The sequence below is a fragment of the Parus major genome, chromosome 4, assembly GCF_001522545.3.
Source record: "Parus major isolate Abel chromosome 4, Parus_major1.1, whole genome shotgun sequence".
NCBI lineage: Eukaryota > Metazoa > Chordata > Aves > Passeriformes > Paridae > Parus > Parus major.
This window is the reverse complement of record NC_031771.1, coordinates 43,869,059-43,882,384: the sequence shown is the minus strand read 5'-3', so window position 1 is coordinate 43,882,384 and position 13,326 is coordinate 43,869,059. Positions and strand designations below refer to the sequence as shown.

At 35.7% G+C, this 13,326-nt stretch overlaps 1 protein-coding gene across 11 annotated transcripts in view; it reads left to right on the top strand.

Moving 5' to 3' along the window:
• GABRB1 (gamma-aminobutyric acid type A receptor subunit beta1) overlaps positions 1 to 13,326 on the top strand; it is a 120,617-nt gene that overhangs the window by 65,895 nt on the left and 41,396 nt on the right. The gene's annotated exons all lie outside the window — the stretch shown is intronic.

Here is a 13,326-nt window from a genome sequence, read left to right as displayed (position 1 = left end):
AAGGGGTAGGGATGAGGGGAGAAGTTCAGATGTACATTGTGGATGCCTGTTCAGACTGCAACAGATCACACTGCGCTGTCTGCAAACTTTCTTCCCAACAGACCTTTAAACAAGCATATGTGCCTGCTGGGCAGCCAGCACAACCTCTTTTCACAGGCAGTGTACTGCTAGGAGCATTCCTTTAACTCAGAATGAAAGAATGGAGGAAGAGGACATGGCAAATTCATCCTGAGGCAAAAAGATTGTCTTCTTTGTCCCTTCAGCTGTTGCAGGCTGTTTGAATTGTCTGTGTCTCTCTGTCAATACTATGGTCATCTCCTCTTCCTGGCCTGTAACCCAATTTTAAGACCATGGCATGGCTGCTGCGAGATGATCACAGAATCATAGAACTGTTTAGGTTGGAAAGGTCCTTTAAGATTATCCAGTGCAACCATTAACCTCACACTCCTTTGTCTACCACTAAACCACATCCCTAAATGCCATATCTACACAACTTTTAAATACCTCCATGAAATCTCGTTACTAATTTACTCACATTTATTATACAAAATTAAACATATCAATCAACATATCAAAGGTTTAATAATTCTGTAACATCATTTGATTAAGAATACCTGAGGCAGATGTCATTGTAGTACTATATAAATGAAAGCACACAGATGAAACTGAGGAAATTTAAGACAAAAGTGAGTTCAACACCTAAAACTTATGGGATGTCATTTATGTAGACTTTTACTACTGTAGGTAAATCAGAAAAATTCCAGCTGCTTATGGGCTTCTATATGCAAACCCAAAAGTTTCTTCCAAAACACCACGGTTTTATTCAGCATCAAACACAAAATGGAGCTGGCAGGCTCAATAAATGTAAGTGGCAATTTGGTAGTTAATAAATAGCACAAATTGCAAAGGAGGGCTGAAAACTACAAGGAAAAGGAAGAAAGTTAGGGTCCTCTCTGGCCACCAGGCCAGGTGAGTCCCTGTTGTAACTCAGAGACAGCCTTGCTCTCTTCCTTTAGCACCAGTAGCCTCAGAAACAGCCAGGGTGAATCCTGCAGCTGCCCATCCCTAAGAGAGGTGCTTTCCTCACCCCTGAGGAGAGGATGCACCCAAACGGAATTCCCTCCAGTGTATGTTCCCTGCATGTGTAGCAGACCTCCCCCCTCGTACCCTCAGGGTACAGCAGACATGGCAGAAGCATGCAGCTCTGAGGGAGCAACTATTCATAAACTCCATACATTGGGTTATCAAATAATTCCCTGTATTTGATTCAGAAATTTTTCCTCCAGTTCTACCCAACTTGGTTTTTAATCCATGTTACATAGGATTTTTGAATACATACTACAGGGAACATTAAATACATAGGAAAGATGAGGAAGTACTTCAGGTTGGACCGGCCTTTATAGAGAGTTTATTAAAAAAAACAGCAGAAACACACAAGTACTGAACATGGACTCAGCTTTAAATATATGAGCACTGGCTCCTGTAATCAGTAGTTGAAGTACATAAGCAGTCTGGTGGAGTCTCAACTGGCTTCACAGGCCTTGAACACAAGCTTTAGATGCTGTAATTGATTGCAGCTATCAAGTACAGCACTTTGAAGAACTAAATAAGCATTTTGTAGTGCAAAGCCCACTAAGCTTTTTTTCAGAGATGACTTAATTCAAGCAGGGTCTAGAACAAATTCAGATTACTGAAATTATATGTCAACTATTTAAGTATATTTTTAACCTATAACTATTTAACCTCATTAATACTATCAAAAGAATAAATGAAAACATTAGACAATATTTAACAAATTTTTAATTTTAGAGCTGAAAGGTACTGCAGTGTATGGGTTACATATTTTCTAGGCAGCACACCATCTCTTACTATCTTGGTATAAATAGATTTTGGATGATTTTCTTATCCTCTATCTTACAGGCTGTGTTCTGCCTACCAAATCTGAGCGAGTCCTCCTTTTCTCCCATATCAGAAATGCAAATGTATTCCAATACTTTGAAATTATTACTTTCTTCACTGTCAGTCTGATCTGCATCAAAATTGCTCTTCTAAATAAAATAGTCTTCATTTTTTTTTTACTGTCTTACTTTTAAAAGAATTCCAGTCCCACTAAAGCTTATCTCTAGTATGTATGAGTAACACTATTATAGTTAGCTCAAACATATTGGGAGACCAAAATCAAATGAAAAAATAATTTAATGACAGAGAATAGTACTTTTGATCAGGAGTTTTTTCAAATAAATTTATATATACACTCTAAGAATCACTTTATCCAATAGTATAGGCAAGTTTTTACAAGTATTTCCTTCTTTGCTTGCTTTGAAGGGGTAAGCATTAAATGAGAAAGAAATTTTTGCATATTTACTAGCTCAGCTTTCTCCTCTACACACTGTAAAAGCTCAGATGCAGAGATACATATTTCAATTGAGTAACCAGACAGAAAATCCCCACAAGCTTTTCACAACTGAGCCATGTAACTCCTGTTGTTTCAGTGTAGCAAGTTAGATACACACAATTGAAGCACCACACACCTAATCTGCATCTTCTGAAAGTTAGTGCTTAAGTTTGAATAATGTCATAATATTTGCTTTTTCCCTGAAATACCAGTTTTTAGCACATTTCTTGCCACTTATACTTTGCAAGGAACACCAAATGGACATATACAGTTAATTGTATTTTTGAAAGAAAAAGGCAAAAACATTTTAAAAACCACTGCAATTTAACTTATATAGCTGGAATATATTTTAGCAGTAAAGCTTATTTAGTATATGTTTTTATATAAGAAAATATATACAGATACATAAAATAGATCTATGCTGAGTCCTAATATGTTAGCATATTTTAGTATATTTCATATTACCATACATTTGGTACATACCCTATTATGTGTGTTTTTCAGGTCCTGAACTTCATTAAAAAAACACTTATTAACAAGAAATTCCCTCTAATGATAAAAATTTAAAAGTCACAGTAATTACATCTGTATTTTGCTGCAGATGTCCAGCTTACTATTAATTTTGATCATGCTGAGAACAATTAATGCTGAAGAAAAATATACACATTTTCAGCTGCTTAAAACTAACCTCACTCTCATTTCATTTACATTGATGTTGATTCATGACATCAGTGAAATAGTTCTTCAACCAAAAATCAGAGGGGCATAGGATGAGGAATCGATCTGTACCATTTCTGTGCAATAAATGTATCAGGCAGGTAAATTAAGGTCCTAGGGAAGACAGCAAATATTTTACCAGACCTGCTCCAAACTGATAAATGCACTTAGATACAAAAGAGGGAAGAGTGTGAATTTAGGTGTTCTCTCAGAGAGACAAGCACTTTCCCAATAAACACTACCTGGAAAGCTGCTGAAATCCTGACCAAATGCTGGTACAGCCTGTTTATTAGCAACATAAAAGTGAAAAAGGAAGATTAGTATGTGATGTGAGGTTGTGGGGTCTGCTTTTCTCACAGGCATGCCCTTGCTCGAAGCCCAGAGCCATCAGGCCATGTCTGCTCTGTGCTGCAGCATGCAGTAGGTTGGCTGGCACCATATGAAGTGTTTAAGGACATTAGTGTGAAGAGCAACCCTGCACTTCTTTAATTCACTACAGCAATCAAATGCAGTGTTTATAAGTAATTTTACAATAAATTAAAATCCATTTTTAGAGGACAGAGTAAAGATGCAATTAATAATGCATTAAAAATATTTTCAGGCAATATATTTTCTCTTTAACCCTCACTCTTCTATAAATATCTACACTTGAAAAGAGGATTAGCCTTTCTTCTCAAATATCATTGGCCTGGCTTAAAAGTTGCCACAAGAGAATTCACAATATTGTAAAATATAAAATTAGTTACTCCATGAAATACAGTAAGTACATTCCTATATATGGCACTTCTTCTGTAGTATCAATTTACACAGTGTTAAAACTGCCAGGAAAAAATTACCTCATTTTAAGAGGCAAAATATGTGACAAAATGTTTTAATTTATAAAACCATTAATAAGGAAATCAAGCTGAGCAGACAGGAGGTAGGTGCTTTAAATACAATTCATGTAGTTTTGGATTACAAATATAATTGTATTATGAATGATCTTCCAGGGAAGAAACTAGAAATATCAGAAGTCCTGGAGTTACTCAGAGCTTAAAGCAGGAGTCAAAGCGTGGACAAAGCAACTTAAAAATTATTCAGCACTTAAAACCTATAGTAGGTATATGTATATGGGAGTGACTTATACAGGAGTCTGAGCTGATGGTGAGCTATTCCTCAAACTCTGGGTAAGTTGTCAGGCAGCAACATGAGCTGCAGCTCCCCCAGCCTGGGTACACCCAGAGTGGCTGGTTTCACCTTAGCTGAGGTACCTGCCCACAGGTCAGAGTAACACTGCAGTCAGTGTCCAACCTCAACACCAGCAGCATGTCCCACTGACAGAAACACTGGCTCCAATTCTTTAAATTCTGTTAGAAAAGCAAACAACAAATTCCCAGGTAAAGACAGTATAGTTTCAGAAGATAAGTTATGTACCAAGGGTAATCTGATATCTCTTGTATCACAGCACAAGCAGAAGAAACCTGGGGAAGTTTAAACTCTTGGAACTTCTGGGGCCTGGGAAGTTTAACTATCTGATGCTCTGGTGCATGCTGCTGATGTCTCTGTTAGCAGAGCCTCTCTGGCAACCTCCGATAGCAGGGTCACAAGAGATTGCAAATGCAGCAGTTTTCATAGTCTTTAGACAGATGGATTTGTAAACTATATGAGACAGTGTGATCAAATGGCTATATTGGAAGCATAAATCTACTTCCAGTCCTGTTCCTATTGAATTTGTGTAAATCAAGAAGCAGGAAAATAAATCTGATGTGGAAAACTTAATATTTTGAGGTTTATTAGGAGATATGAGGTGTTTCAAACTTGTTCTTGGGTTTATTGACAAGCCTTTCTATAAAAAAAAAGACTATATATCTTAAAGCTGGCTAGTTTTTATTAAAATGATAGCTAATATTTAGCAGGTTTTTAAAGGCCTAACAATTGTCCAGTTAAACTACCGATATATTTTCAATGCTGCATTTGTCAATTTTAATAACTCCTGGCCAAGGGACAGGAAGAAAATTTGTACAGATTTTAAGGATTTAGTTCAAATACTGTCTAACCAATTTCCTGTTATTCTGTCAGAAACCATCTATGGAATACACCTTTGGAGCCCAATAAAAAAAAAAAATCTCAATTTCTATTTTATTAGTCCTGAACTGTTCTTCAATAAATATTTCCATACCCAAATAAATGCTTCTGAAGAAATACTTTTGACAAATCTCCAGTCAGATTTTCATATGGAAAGAGGGGATGGAATAAAAGGTTGTCAGATTATTTCCTAAGAAATATTCCACTGACCTCAGCCAGCATAATTTCAAATACATTTGGCTACTGGCTTACTTGTCTTGTTACAATGTCTCCAGCTGTTGAGTCTTTCTTTTGAAATAACTAAATGGAAAAGCTTATAAAATCAGTACTTTTAAGTTTTTGGCAGGATTCTAGAAAGGTATAGTAATATTTCATTTTTAAAATTATTTCTTTAAATTAGACTGATGATTCTGCTCTTTATATAATTTGATAATACAGAGTATACATTTAACCCATCTACAGAGAATTACTAAAGTGCATAAGGATTCCAAAACATCTCTTGGTGATACTAGAGTTAAGCCTAAACTGGCACAAGACTTGTATCAGACAGATTTTTAAAACACCTAAAGCAAAAATTTCAACTCTTCACCATCTACCTTTAGATGCAAGGGAAAGTAATTCACTCTGAAATACTTCAAGATGAGCCAAAAGAGTTCAGCAAGTAACACCTGCTTTAAGTAAAAGGCTTAAAAAGAAAAAAAAAAAAAACCACTTACTTTTAAGGAATAATTTAACTCAAATTCTAGAATTTTTAAAATATGTGCTATCATCCAAGTGTGGACACCAAGTGTATTAAGACTGCTACAGATTTTTGTGTTACCTGGGAGCCCCCTGCTGGGACTTTGTTGTGAGAAAAAGAAAAGAGAAGAGTTTTGTTTTGAAGATGTGTCACAGATGTTTCAGTAATATTTAATTACACTATATATGGTGTGATAATGCAACCTTATTTAATTTCTCATAAGCAAATGACTGAAAAGAAGAACTCTGCATAGGAAGTGCATATGCTTAGTATTAGTTAAATATTCAAAATACTTTAAAATATTATTTATTCTCAGAATTCATGATGATGAATTGAACAGCCTGTCTGCTAAATATAAGGAATTCAAACTGATGGATGATCTGAGTTGTTATCAAAGATATGAGTGGTTATTAAAGAGGATATAAACAGAATTATGTTTATTCAGTTTGATTAATGCATACACACAAAAAACCAAAAAACAAACAAACAAAAAAAAAAAACAACAAGCCAAATAACTCAGACATTTCAGGACTGTAAGAAGAGTAAAATACCAAAAATAATTGTTTTGTTCCATGGAAGAATATTATTTTCATTGCACCTCTTGATTTAAAAAGATACAGAAAAGTTTTCAGGCACACATACTCCTCTTTCTTTAGGTCTAACCAAATCAACAAATTTCAGGCTAAGTACATGTTAGAACAATTGCTGTAACTCACAGATCATCAGTATTTTCTTTCCTGAAAAACTCATCTAAAATATTTCAACCCATACTGTAGTCACTACCTCCTCCATTCTGCCAAGTAGAGCCATTCAGAGCTCTGTATAATTAAACTGCCTGGGTTGTAAACAACAGGCTCTTTCAAAAGTATTTTGTACCCATATCATTTCACTCTTGTGGTTGTGAATGATACAGACATAAGGCTTAGTTTCCAGATTGATCTTTGAGGATATTTTATAGGTCTCCCCATAAACTGGAAATGTTTTTTCAATGGCAATGGAAGTTTCTATCTTTTGTGAGCATTGAGGTGATAGCTGTTTGATATGTATGTATGAGCTTTCACTCACTAGTGATCTTTTATTCCATTTTTAATTCCTTTTTTCTGTTATTTCCTAATGGCAAAATGTCAGGCTTATGTTTAAGATGCCAGTGAAAATATCAAAGCATTTTCTAGAGAAAAAAATCAAAGGCCTGCATGCTCACAAGATTATAAGTAAATCTGCCTGAATACTGCACAGTGCTGTTCAGGACTTTTTGCTTTCATGGGGAATAACTCAATCTTCTGCTATACTCAGTCACCTATAGGAAATTTTATCAGTATAAGCAAATTATTTGCTAAATTGAAAAGGTATTAACATACTCAAAGAGAAAGTATTGGCCAGAGCAAGAGGAGTTTAAAGATCAAAGGAAAAAACTTATCGCAGTTCTTCTCAGTATGCCAGGTATGCACTTACTTTGTGTAAAGGTAACAATAAGTAAAATGTATATGTAAATATTTTCCTCTCCAAAGCATCTTTAAATTAGATGCAGGAAGAATGTATGAAAGTAGTATAAGATGCAATATATGAACTTTAAAATGTAACATTTCCTAACCCATTTTTAAACCCTTCTCCTGTAAAGGTTTCAAATTCCATCCTTCAATACAAAAATAAGTTGTCCATTGAAGGAAAAGAAATCATTCTGTGAAACCACTGGACACTAAACCTTAGCAATAATATGTTATTTCACTATTAGACTTGAGAAAAATAGGAAAAAATTATGCAGGATGGCAAGTAGAAGGATGAGAGTTTCAAAACTCTACAGGCTGACACAATGTTTTCCTTACTTTTCTACATTTTTATTCGTTTATCTTAATGAAAGAATGCCCATGTAATTTATTATGACTTATATCATCAAAACAGTTCAGGGAAGAACTTCTAAACCATGAAATTCAACAGAAAATATGACACATTAGTCAAGTAGCAATGCCTTACTGTATTTCCCTCTTGTCCTGTGAGAAGAAAAAGGAGAAGAAAAAAAAAAAAAAAGTAAAATTAGCCAACTATCTCTTGTGACTCAAGAGGCCATGCAACACAGAAAGGTTATCATGGAGCAACACAAAATGAGAATTTAATACCATAAACAACCTGGGTTTTATCTGAAAATTCTCCTTAACTACTCAGACAACATAAGTAAAAAAACTGGTCTGTTTTATAAGCTTCAGTCTTAATTCAGTATTTTAACATTATGGTAAAGAGCATCTTTGTCAACTAAGGAGATTTTTACTTGTTCTGTCCTTAGAAGCATTGCATAAATAAAGTAGTGTTAGAAAGAGTCTGTTCTACTGTGCTCTTGAAGCTAAAGATAGAAGAAACAGGCACAGCAGATACCGACTGTGAGGAATTACGTGTCAACTACTTGTTGAAATCAAATGCAGACGTGTTGCTAGGAGAGAACAAAAGCCTGCAGAGTCTGAGCCTGCAGAATATTAAATATCACAGAATCACAGAATATTCTGAGTTGGAAGGGACCCACAAGGATCATCAAAGTCCAACTCCTGGCCCTGTACAGGACAGCCCCAAGAGTCACACCATGCGCCTGAGAGTGCTGTCCAAATGCTTGTTGAACTCTGTCATGCTTGGTGCTCCGAGATTACTCAAGACAGGAGTAAAAAGGTGAAAAGAAGGCCTGATACAAGTCAACACCAAAGCCTGAGCACTGAAACTCTCAAAAATACATTGTTATCTTTCCTGAAACTTAAGGAGCTTAGGAAAACAAGCCTTGTCCTCATTCTACTCGTGGCTTTTGTACATAAAACATGTTCATTTTCTTTTTTTTATTGAGGCTTTGATCTTCTCAGCTCAAAGAGCCAATAGAAGAGCCATCCCCACATTGCTCACTTGTCACCATTCCTTGCAACTCCCGATCATACTCGCATCACCATTCGAGCACAGCTAACCTCCACCATTTTAGTGAAAAATCAAAGTGTTCTTTAGCCAGCCTTTCTCTGACAGTACTCTAAATGCAGCTAATTAATGTGCAAAAAATTAATGTGTGAAAAAATACCAACAGATTCCATTCATATCTTTTCTTGGATTTCAGATACCAAAACCTGCCAGCCCTATAAGTTGCTAAGTATTAAAAAGTATGACTGTACTGCAAAACAAGGCACAGAGTGGGTAACCTGAACTAATTTAATACTTAGCTGGACTCTCCTACTTTAACAGACCCACCTTTCTGGCTGTCCTGTACTTTATTCATCTGAAAAATATTCTGCCACAAGAAGAAATTAGAATGCCTAGTGGATTCTGAGTAGGACCAGGAAATCCTTTCATTATAGTTTTAAAGCCAATGTACATGTTTTGAAATTGAAATTTAAAAAAATAGGAGAAGCAAAAAAATGCAGACAAAATAAGGTCTTCCAAAATATCAAGGGGAAAGCATTTATACATCTATATTATCTTTAGAACATACACATTTCTTCATACTGTGAAATATATATTTTAATTCCCAAATAATGTGTATTTAATTCCTGAAATCACACAGTTTATAACAAATTTGCATATTGTGCTATTGAGAGATGTTCAGGTTGCAGAGGAGTAGTGCCAGATGTTGTGTATTCAACATGCTACTCAACTATATATCAGTCTGCTGCATCACTGATGCATGCAGCACTCAATGAATATAAAAGAGCACCAAGTATCATTGTGTAAAAGAGAAATCATATTTTTGATATAAAGAATATCTAAAACCAAATAAACCAGTATGAAGCATCAACATTAAGTAAGTTATTCTTACATCTCTAAATATAAATTGTTAAGCAAATAAATAAGCATGTTCTACTCTAGAACCACTTAAAATCTTTGGGGTTTTTTCTTCCCCATAAGACATTTCTGGTATACAGAGCTGCTACCCACCTTGTAAAACAGCTGCTACTACTGAAAGACAAAAACAGTGAAAATATTCCCCCCTCAAAAGGTCCATTTGCAAAATATTCTCCCCTTCCCATTGAAAGTTATCAATACTTCTTTAGTTAACAGACATTTCAGGATAAAAATATCTCATTGGCACAAACAATGATTTTCTTTTCAAACTTGTGAGCAACTCGGATGAAATCTGCATATGACTCATCAGTGCTGGCAGTCAGGAGAAACTGAATGCTCTAAGTACAAATGAGCAACTCATTCTCTGAGGCTCGCTCTCTTATCTTATGCAGGCCCAGCTGAAGAACTAGGTTAAAAGGACAAGTTCATATAAATAATTCATGCAGAGAAGCCCACATATGTGTGTATATATATATATATAAATCCTCCAAGTTAACCATCACCATTTCCCTACTAGATACAATAGCTCTCTAATGGATGCTGAGGAAGGTTGCTTTGGTGAACACTTCCTAATCTATTTCAGCCCCTTGAAATAGTTACTTAGCCAATTTAACTTCCAATCAACAAAAAGAGATTCACAAAGACAATTCAGGGTGTTGTCACATCAGTAACTCTGCTGGTAGACAATAATGCTTTTAGTCTCCAGGGAAGGAGAAAATTAAGGATGAGAATTAGAGGATGGGAATCTCTTCATGTAGTGCTGATGCACCTGGGAAATGAAATACTGCTTAACAAGGACAGAGAATTTTTTTCAATCAATTTGCTACACAACAATCACATCATTCCTCCCAAGGCAAAGATGTGCAAAAAAGCAATCAATATCTTTGTTCACACTTTACACTGCCAGCAGAACCAATATATTGTCAAAACCAAAAATCCTGTCACTGAAGTCCTAGTGCAAGGTTTTCAGTTCTCCAAAGGAATTAGTCTCCACACATGGTAGATTATCTGCAGCAGCTCAGCTTCTTCAGAAGTGCTCAAGTTTCCTCACATTATATGTATCAAGACATAATTGTGCTGCCAGCTTTGCTGACTGGAATTATTAGTTTTCATATTCAACTACCTGTCTGAAACAAATGAAGTGTACTTACTGTCTGAACAGGATGGGGGAACATGGGTAAACAGTCAGTACCAGAGACCTGAGGAAAACCCTCAGAAATCAATCACACTTTCTATTACTTGACTGGTCTGTAAAGGCTTGATAATCTAAGAACTCTTGAAATGACAAAAGCATATTTTAATGAGTATTAGGTCTTAGAGTCAGTTACAAACAAAACAGTGTCATATCATAAGATGCCATTTACTGCTGCTCTCTTTCCTAGGTGATACACATCATTTATAGATTTCATACATGAGTTCATTATAAAGAAGCACAGCCATATAAATAACTACAGATACAGGTGGAAGCTCTTTTTCCTTTGCCTCAGGGTTCTTTCTGCTTCTCAGTTTTCTTTATTACAGGACCCCTATAGAGAATGCTGCCTTCCCCTTCCCTCTCTGTTGCACTTCTCAAGGAGCTAATGTATTTTCAAATGATGTTCAGCATAAAGTCCTAAAAATCTCAATCAAAATTTCCTGCAATTCATTAATTTACTAATTAATTACTAAATTTAACTAATTTTCTGTATAGCTAAAAAAAGATGCAGAGCTCACCTACCATCAGCAAAACTTCTAGCAGTTCACATCTTAAACAGATGCTTAGCCTGATCAGGCATCACCATCCCCCAAGAAAAAAAACAAAACAAAAGAAAATCACAAACAAACAAACAACAACAACAAAGGTATGTCTGGTCCCTGAAACCACCAGTTGTTTTGACCAGGCACATCCTGAAGCCTTCCAAACCAGGCTGCATATGGAAGATGTTGCCTTGTTTCTGCTTCTGCCAAAGAAGGAGGGACTGAACATGCGTGTGTCTTTCACACACAATAAGTATGCTGCTGTCTAATCTTGTTTTGTTTTGAAATAAGCAACAACAAAACAAACAACCCAAAAGGTGACAATGCCAGATGACACTAACATCACTGCTGCCATCTAGCAGACTTCCTAAGCAGGGTGTTTTGGTCAGTGGATATTATCTCCACCTTTCTAGCATTTAGTCACTCTTAGAGGGTTTGCATAGAGACATTGAATAAGTTACAGATTTATCACCTTGGGGGTGTTTTTTGGTTTTTTTAATACAAACCGGATTGAAAACTGGTTTGTATTAAAAAATTTTATACAACCAGATTGTATAAAATCTGACTTTATTTCTCTCTTGGACGTTCCTTTATGCTAAGCATTTCCCATCTGGCTCGCTCTTTTTCTTTTTATCTTGCAACATACTTCCACTGTCAAACTAAATTACTATTTGCAGTAAATTTCAGCTCCAAATCTAAGGCACTTTTTATTGAAGTATCTTGTTTGCCCTGGTATGGTTATATACCTCTTGGGATTTATATTGTAAAATTTATTTTCATGGGTTTATAGCTGTGCAGTAAAAATTCTCATTGCAGTGCAATTTGGCTTAGAAGCATCAAATACAGAATTTATTTTTTTTTTGTATTTAAAAGGTTACACTGTAAAATTTTAGTACTTTTTTTTTATTATTATTATTTCTTTATATTTACAAGCATCTTCATTCTTCCATCATTCATCTTCACCCTACTCTGAACTATTTCTGGTGCACTACATTAAACAGAGTAAAGGTCTTAATTATCCTTATAATTATAATTGTCTTTAAAAAGTAAATATCTGGCTTAACATTTTGATTTTAGAAGGTTCTAATTCAGTCAGAGCAACGTCATTTCTCACAGACCTTTTGTCCTGCTACCTCTCTCCTCATCTCCTCCACGTATGAGCTCTCCCTTTCCCAATGTCTCCTCTTGGCACTGCCCTGCTGGAGCTTCAGGCTCTCCCCTTGGGAAAGGCAGAAACAAGCCAGTCTGTTTCTCTGCATTTTGGGTAATTTCCCCACCCCATCCCTACTTTGTGATAGTACTATGCAGCTGTTTAACCATGTAACTATGTAGCTGTTCTCTGAAGCTGAGTTCTGGCAGCTGAAAGACATTAAGGGTTGTCGTGGTTTTAAACCAGTAACTTTTTAAGTTTAAGCAAAAAGTGATGGATTTACTGAAAGTTACTTTGAGTGCCTAGGTAAATCTCCCAAGACAACAGAAATGTGACGTCCCCTTCCACGAAATATTTTATGCCCACAGCACTCTAATTGAAAATTATGGGGTTTTTTGAGACACTCTTTTCTTTCAGACACTCCTACCTTGCAGTGACTGTAGAAATCAATGTTTTCTGTGGAAAAAAAAAAAATGTGGGGAGAGAAAACGTGATCTACAGCTCCAGTGGCAAACCTTTTTAAACTGCCAATCAGGACATAAAATACAAAAGCATGGTGTTCTCATAAGCATTCCATAATATGTGCTTAACACACCTGATAACATCAATTTGCATTCAGAATAGAGGTTAAAGGTGGGAATTATACCGTCAGGTTATATTTTACAACAAAAATCAGAGTAGGGGACAAAGAATTCTGCTTGAAGATATCACTTGCTGCAGGTA